We start from the raw sequence: 7,652 nt of genomic DNA, 5'->3' as shown, positions 1-7,652 counted from the left end.
GTATCAGTTGGCTATACCAAAAGATTTGTTGGCATCCGGAGTCTTCCATAGAAATTTCAAAAGATGAGAAAGTTGAACTAATCAAATTTCAACAAGTTTGAAAATCAACCATTTATATATATGAGGATCTTGATTGATATGTTACGTTGATTTGAAGAACGGTCTTGAAGTTATGGAGTGAGACATTCATTTAAAATTAACAAAAAATGTAATAATTAGAAAAATGGTTGTCTAAATGGTGGGGTACTGATTGACACATGACCTAAATAGAGGAAAAATTGTACAATTTACTTTTTAAGTCTTTAAGGAACAAGAGTGGCACGTTCCAAGTTGGAATAATGAAATTTTCATCTTAAGAGGCTGTAATGCTAGTTATAGAAAAGATTTTTCGCACGCAAATAATAATGTGATTAAATTTGTTGTCAAATAAATTTTTTTTTTGAACAAAAGATATTATCTACACTAAGGGGGAGAGGGTGAGCTGAGCCTCACAATGAGCTAGCAATAATGTGATTCAATCAGTTGTTTATTTGGTTTTTTTATTTTTTGAACAAACGATATTATCTACACTAAAGGGGAGGAGGTGGGCGTACCCTCACAATTGGCTAGCAATAATATGATTCAATCAGTTGTTTATTAAATATTATTTTCTCTATTTTTAATATAAATTCAATAGAGAATGATTTTATTATGTGAATTCAACTGCTTTAATTGATTTATGAGGGGTTTCTTCTAGCATGATCTAAGATTATTCATTTACTTCAAATATTTGACTTTTCTTTTGTCAATTTACACATATAAATACATTTAAAACGTGCAAGTCACACATAGCATGCCGTGATTCAAAAAATATCTTCTGCACTCGCATGAGCGCGTGCATAAAGGTTAGTTTTTCATTAATTAGAGTTGTTTAAAATCTAAACTTGGAAAAAGAAATTCGAAGTACGATGTAATTGCTTAATGATATGAACCGTTTAATAATATTAAAAATAGACAATATCGATTGTCAAGCAACATTGCATAGCTAAAAAGAAAAGAGACGATAGAAGGAGAAAACGTAAGTCACAAGGCATGAGATAATATTCGGTAAATTATGTGTAAGACAACACACTTGAGTGCACATTAGTGTTCAAAAGGATTATGCGTAATTCAACTCATATTTTTCACCGTACATTTCTAACGAATTTCATGGCTGAAAATTTTATCAAGACTTCATAGAGAAGCAATAAGTGTTTAGTTTAGATATGAAACTAGGAGTATTGTATTTAAGTCTTCAAATACAAGACTAAATGTGTTATAAAAATGGTGTGTAAAAAGTATTTACATAAGGTTGTTACAAATCAATAGTTGGACGGAATAGCATGATAAACTTTATTTTGGTTAGGAACGTGAAAAACTTTCTAGCAACACAATCTATCACGAGATGTAAGTTTTCTACACACACACACACACACACACACACACACACACACATATATATATATATATATATATATATATATATATATATATTATATCAACTTGTCATATTTCCTAAAACTAAAAGCATGGCAATTTAGGGAACCTTGGCTGCCATTTGTCATATGCGGCAGCTGCTTCAGCCAACCCCACTGGAATCCGTTGAGTGCATTTCATTCGAAAATCCATCACTCTAAAAAACGAAAACAAAAAATCAATTCAAACCCAACATATCCAACAACCCAAAAATTATAATAATCTAATCAGACAATAAACAATTAGAGACGAAGCTCTATTACCATAAAGAAATCAGGGGTTCTCTGGTATAAGCTAGCTGAAGCTTCATCAGATATATAGAGAATGATCAAACAATCAGAGACTAATCTCAATTACCAGAAAGAATTTGTGGCTTATTTGGTAGAACTAATTGAAGCTTCGTTCACTATATAAAGGATGACCAAAGAACTAAAAAAAGTGGTAATATGTTGTTATAATTGAATCATAATTCGAGTCTTACTCCAAGATGGACGGCATGGCAAGTTTAATTCATGAAATTAGGAATATATAGAGTCAAATGAAATTGGATGAACCAAAATTCTTGATAGCTAGATCAACTATGAGGGCTATATATAGTCATGTCACACAATTTGGATTATATGTAGAGAAGTGAGAACCAAAATTTATGAAGACACAAAGACTTCAGATACGAAGACACAGACTTCAAATTGCCACATGCTAAAATGTTAAATCCGCTTGGATATGGAATGTGCAAACACAAAAACATAGACTCCATAATTTGGCATACCAAAAACTCTTTGTGGATGCTTACCCCATAATTGTCTGCTTGAATTTTTTCCTTCTTTCAAGCCATGCTTTATCGATAGCCTATCATATTTCGTATTCTCGATGTGTCTTTAGATTGTGAAACATACCCATCTTATTAAACTATAATTCTTACTTCACTTTAGTAATTCCTCAAACTTTCAAATGTTGCTTTAGCTTCATCACTCATTTTTCAATGGATTTTCTTCGGGCCTCCCTGGCCTATAAAGTACAGAATAGGAATGTGAAATTTAAAAGTTACGATGACAAAAAAAACAGAGTATACTTTTAGACAATACTAGAAATATTGCCCGCGCGTTGCTGCGGGATTAGGAACCGTATGAAATAAATATGTTTCGAAGCTATAAGAGATTGTTAAAGAAGGTTAATGTTATTTACAATGAAAGATGTTTGAGCTTTTTGAAAGAATTTTTGCATGAAGAACAGAAATTGGGTGAATGAAGCTCTTGGAATTCTTTAAACCACTCTATAAATAGCATGACATGTGATTGATTGATAGTGTAACAAAAATTAGTAAAAGAGTGTAAGAGTATTATATGTATTATATATGAAACTATATTATTGGAACCACTTGATGGAAAGCTGGAGTGCTATGGTATACTCAGTTATAGTTTCAAACCCAATAAAAGAATGCAAGACAGAATATATACACATAAAAGTAAAAACTATTAAGTTTGACAGATACGAATTATTGAGCTTGCAGAAAATGTGAAGAGCGATTGAGAAAAGGGAGCACTAAATTAACTGTTTTTCCTTTCCTTCCCTTCCCTCGCTACATAAACAGTAGAGTAGCTCTCGTTTTTCAGTTTTTTTTCACGCCATTCTTCATGCCAAGCCAAAATCAACAACTAAATTATAACATGCATGTTAATAATACCATGAAAAATTCCACTTCATTATACATGCATATTATTTTCTTAGTTCATATATGAATTGGATATTATCTCTTCCAAAACCACCAACCAAAATCACTTCTCAAAGAGATTATAAATAGAAGAGAGTGGAAGCTTACCCAAAGCCAATTTCGCGTAGTAGCATTGTGCTACTCTCTCCATTTTCTTATTTTTGACCCAACAATCTCTGCATTTAAACGCATAATGGTTTTTTTTTTTATATATATATATATATAAAAATATTTCAGTAAGCCCGTATCAATTCCAGAAAATTTTAAGTTTAAAACCGAAATTAGACATAATCAAAGTTGGACCATTTCATCATCATATACGAAAGGTATCAAAACATACCAAGAAAAGGGTAGGCAACAAAAACAAATTGAACGCAGAAACTCAACAAAATAAACAATTTAGAGAGGTTAAGCATCTAAGGTACAATATTAAAGATCATAGAAAATAAGAACTTACAGAGATTATCAGGCAGTTTCTGGTTTTTGAATTTGGGATTAAATGATTCAAATAAGCACTTGAAAGAATGATTGATAACAAAAATCTAAAGTCAACACAACATGCAGTCATCTACAGAGCTCAAATACACATTCACTAAACATAGTCCACCATCAATCCACACATATTTGGTTAAAGGAAAAAAGCGAGTTTAACCTGTTGTGCCACCACAACATCTTGAGGATCATCCGTGAGGGGCAGAATGCAAAGTTTGTACAAAAAGAAGTGTTGTTTTCAATGTTAGGGTGCCTTCAACATATGAGATACATACACCAAAAAAACATTATTAGTGATCCCTATGCATATTGTTTCTCTTGAGTATTCCAATTCAGCAGTCCTAGAATCTTAACACAGTGGCACTTGGCTGTTTCTCTTACTCTATGAACTGTTTTTTCTTTAAAGCACATTCTGCTGATAAATAGATTATTCACAAAAATTATGAAATACAATTGTACATTAAGTGCTAATAATTTTCATAAATTGGCTAGTTACATTTCCTTACAACTTGAGTGATGTCTAAAATAAATGACGGATGAGGTTATAGTTTATAAGTTTCACAGTTACATTTACCCACAATTTAAGTGGTATATTTAAACTCCAAATGATGCACAGGTTATCAAGCAGTTACATCATTATTTTAAAAATTCACATCCAATAAGAGTATAAATACACCTAATTGGTAATATCTTGAGAGAGAGATACCTGGCAATGGGTTGACTTGCAATGAATGGCAATGGGTTGACTTGCAATGAACTAAGAACTCAACTTTTTCTTATGATTACGTCACTACCTTCAAGAAATACATTAATCAGTAAAATCAGAAGTGACAACACAAAAGAAAATCCCAAGTAAAGTTCTCATTAGCAGTGAAATTATTAGTACTGCACTAAAAGATTTAGAGATAAGGAGATAATGATTTAAACAATATTATCTCAATCATTGTTCTGATAAAGAGAATACGTTACTTGTCCAAAACTACCAATCAGGACCACGGATCAAAACTAACAGTCAAAACCTTTCATAATAGTAAATTATTGTTCTTTCTTAAGATTCCAAATACTTGGATACACAATCTTTTTATAGTTTATATGGACACTTGACCCTCATCAGTCTTATATACTCCCCTCGTGGCCATGGGACTTTTTTATGAGAGCATTAGATAGAAGGGCATGCTTTGGGTATTCAAAATTTTCAATTTCTCAGTTTTCTCTAAACCTCATGATATGCCGATAATAGTTAAAGATGAATGAACAAAATTGAAAAAAAAAAAAAAAAAAAAAAAAGGGTTAAAACCAAAGGAGAACTGAAATAGAGAAACAAAGAAAGAAAACCATAAATGGAACCCAAACACAAAGAGAGTGAGAGAGTTAAACTCAAAAGCTTAACCCAATCTCATTTGCATACCATTTGACCATATTAAGAAAAATATGAAACTTGCACCCCCATTTGACCATATTAAGGATAGAGGGCACTCACATCGTTGCAGTAGTACTCTTCTTTGTTATGCTTTTCCCCAAAACTGCCATAAAAAAACCCAGAAAGCATAAAAATTTAGAAGCAGAAAAGAAAAGGTTCGAAATTGCCATTGGAAATGCAGAAGGTACAGATGGAAACTAAATTGAATTATTATGCCCTCTCTCCTCCTTCCTCCATATACTGGTAGTTACAGTCAATCTATTTAACTTATTCCCAACTTCATCAAAACAACCAAGAAGTATAAAACAGCAAGGTTAATTCTCACTTTCTTTAATCAAAATAAATTCTACTTCTTCCCATCTATTTGCACATCCCTTCAACACTCTCAATTGATATTAAGACAGAAAACAAATTGTTGCAAGAAAGAAGTGAGAGGAAAAATCGAGAAGGGAAGCCGAACAGTGAACAACCTGTGTGATTTTGTGAAGATTGGCAAAGAGATCCTATAGAGATGGGAGAAAATGACACTGAAATAGGAATCCCGACCCAAATATCATCCCAGAAACAAAACTTCCCCCTTTCCAACTGTGAAAGGAAGATTACAAAAGAACATGGAAAGGACCTGAGCTTGTCGTTCCATAGGCATCCCCACAACCCTCTAATAAACTCGAACATATATTTATTCCATAGTCCATACAACAAAATTCCACATAGAATTAGTTCCCAAGAGTAGCGAAGAAATTATTATGTTATTTAGTCATACACTTTCATATATACTAAGCAATATTACCCTCACCAGTCATTTCCAAGTCAATCCATACCTGTGGCATTTTGTACTCTTCTGGAGGTATCTCTGTAATTTGCTTACTAAGCTTCTCGTTTACCAGCGACATGTTATCAGAGTCGTTGACTTTTTTCTTGCTATTGCCTACCTCAAAAGATGCATAATCAGAACGAACATACTCATATTTTTTAATCCGCATAGAGGGATTATCAACAAATATTCACCTAAGTAAATCATTTATTATGGTTATTACTTATTATATATGCCCAATGCCTAGTCTATCATGAATGTAGCTTACATTTCGAGAAAAAATATGCTAAGAAATAAATTTTTTTTTGTTTATAAATAAAAATTTATACTTCAGCTTCATCAAAATTGCAGGATCCATTAGAGAAATATTAAGAAAAATAACATAAAATGGTAGTTCATAGATTCAGTTGAGTTGTAAATGTTGGTATATAGCATCCAAATATATTGGAAAGATAAAAGTAAATAGTAATCAACGAAATTTTCCTAGTAGAACTTAGCCCTGGAAATTGTCGAAACCAGCTTAATTTACAGGAATCAAACAGAGGATAAGAGGAAATTGGTCCGAGAAAATACCATGGTTGCGAATGAGCTGACGACAACAAAGGGAGAGACAGCGGCGAAGGGCTGGAGTTTCTGGAACTCTCATCGTCTGCTGGTGTGGAGTAAACCCTAAAACACTAATGCGCGATTTTTAGTAGGTTTTTGGGTAGAACCAGAAAATCAGCCCTACATCCCTCCCTCACTTTTTGTCTGTCTCCAATCGCTCAATCCTAACAATTTTTGGACAACCATACTTCTCCCTCTCTCTGTCTCTGTCATTTCAAAGTCCCATTCTTTATCAAATTCAACAACTGGATTTTGACCCAAAAAAACTGGATAATTCACACAGATTGAAAAAAAACCTACTCACATCGAGACGGAGATATTTCGGAAGCAGCGCAAAGTAGTCATGTGGAAGATCAAAGCTGTTCTGCATAGGAAATAATAAAATTGAAAAAAAAATCAAAAACTTTAAATTACAACTAAATTTATTCATTTCTTAATTGAAATCCAAAAAAAACAAAATTTAAGCAATGCAGAGAAAACCCAGATCCTATCCCAAATTTGTACTCGAAGCCTTTTACAAATCCCCCAAACATGAATCAGAGAATAAGTAGAGGATTGAGTATGGGGGAGGAGAGACTGCAAGAGAGAGAAAGAGCAGAGAGAGAGAAAGTGTGTGTGTTTGAGCGCAGTGGTGCTGTTGCAGACGGCACAAAGGGATAAACCCAAACTTCAAAGCTAAAAAAAAAAAACCCAGAAATCCCCAACAACCTAGACCATAGATTTGAACAATCAAGAAGCTGCTGAATCAAAAATAAACCTTCAGGGGTTTCTCTGGCTAGAAAAACCGCCGTCGGCAGAGATTTGCGAGCCGATTGAAGCAGAGAATTGTGACAGATAGGTGGAAACGAAACGAAAAGTTGAGAAACTTCTAGCCGCTCTAGGGTTTTCAATGAAAGAAATTCGCAAGAGTGGAGCAGTTTTCCGGGAAGAAAACCGCCGTGGATAATCGGCGAGAGAAAGATGCAAACGTTGGACATTTGATACGAAGAAGCGGAGGAACAGCGCGAGTGAACTTGAGAGCTTTCTGAGAAAGAAAACTCTCGAGAAGCAGAAAAGAAAGAAGAAGAGTGCGACCCGTGAATTCCTTTTCCACAATGACCAACACGTGGACATCA

The 7,652-nt window shown here is 33.6% G+C and overlaps 1 long non-coding RNA gene across 18 annotated transcripts; it reads right to left on the bottom strand.

Annotated features, from left to right (window-relative positions):
• Positions 1-1,259: 1,259 nt before the first annotated feature.
• On the bottom strand, positions 1,260-7,565 carry LOC137738716 (uncharacterized). Of its 18 annotated transcripts, XR_015966549.1 has the most exons (9): positions 7,295-7,565; positions 6,842-6,901; positions 6,505-6,743; positions 5,914-6,045; positions 5,178-5,220; positions 4,404-4,487; positions 3,314-3,381; positions 2,288-2,502; positions 1,260-1,651 (listed from the first exon to the last, which is right to left on the bottom strand). It is a non-coding gene; the product is annotated as an uncharacterized LOC137738716 (long non-coding RNA). The 18 variants fall into 18 exon arrangements; XR_015966554.1 differs by having other exon boundaries at positions 2,288-3,950; positions 4,404-4,491; XR_015966555.1 differs by having other exon boundaries at positions 2,288-3,381; positions 4,404-4,491.
• Between the last annotated feature and the right edge of the window lie 87 nt (positions 7,566-7,652).

Source organism: Pyrus communis, chromosome 9 (assembly GCF_041283825.1).
Source record: "Pyrus communis isolate YQ-2024b chromosome 9, ASM4128382v1, whole genome shotgun sequence".
NCBI lineage: Eukaryota > Viridiplantae > Streptophyta > Magnoliopsida > Rosales > Rosaceae > Pyrus > Pyrus communis.
Note: the sequence above shows the minus strand (reverse complement) of the source record. Positions and strands in the feature narration are given on the sequence as shown.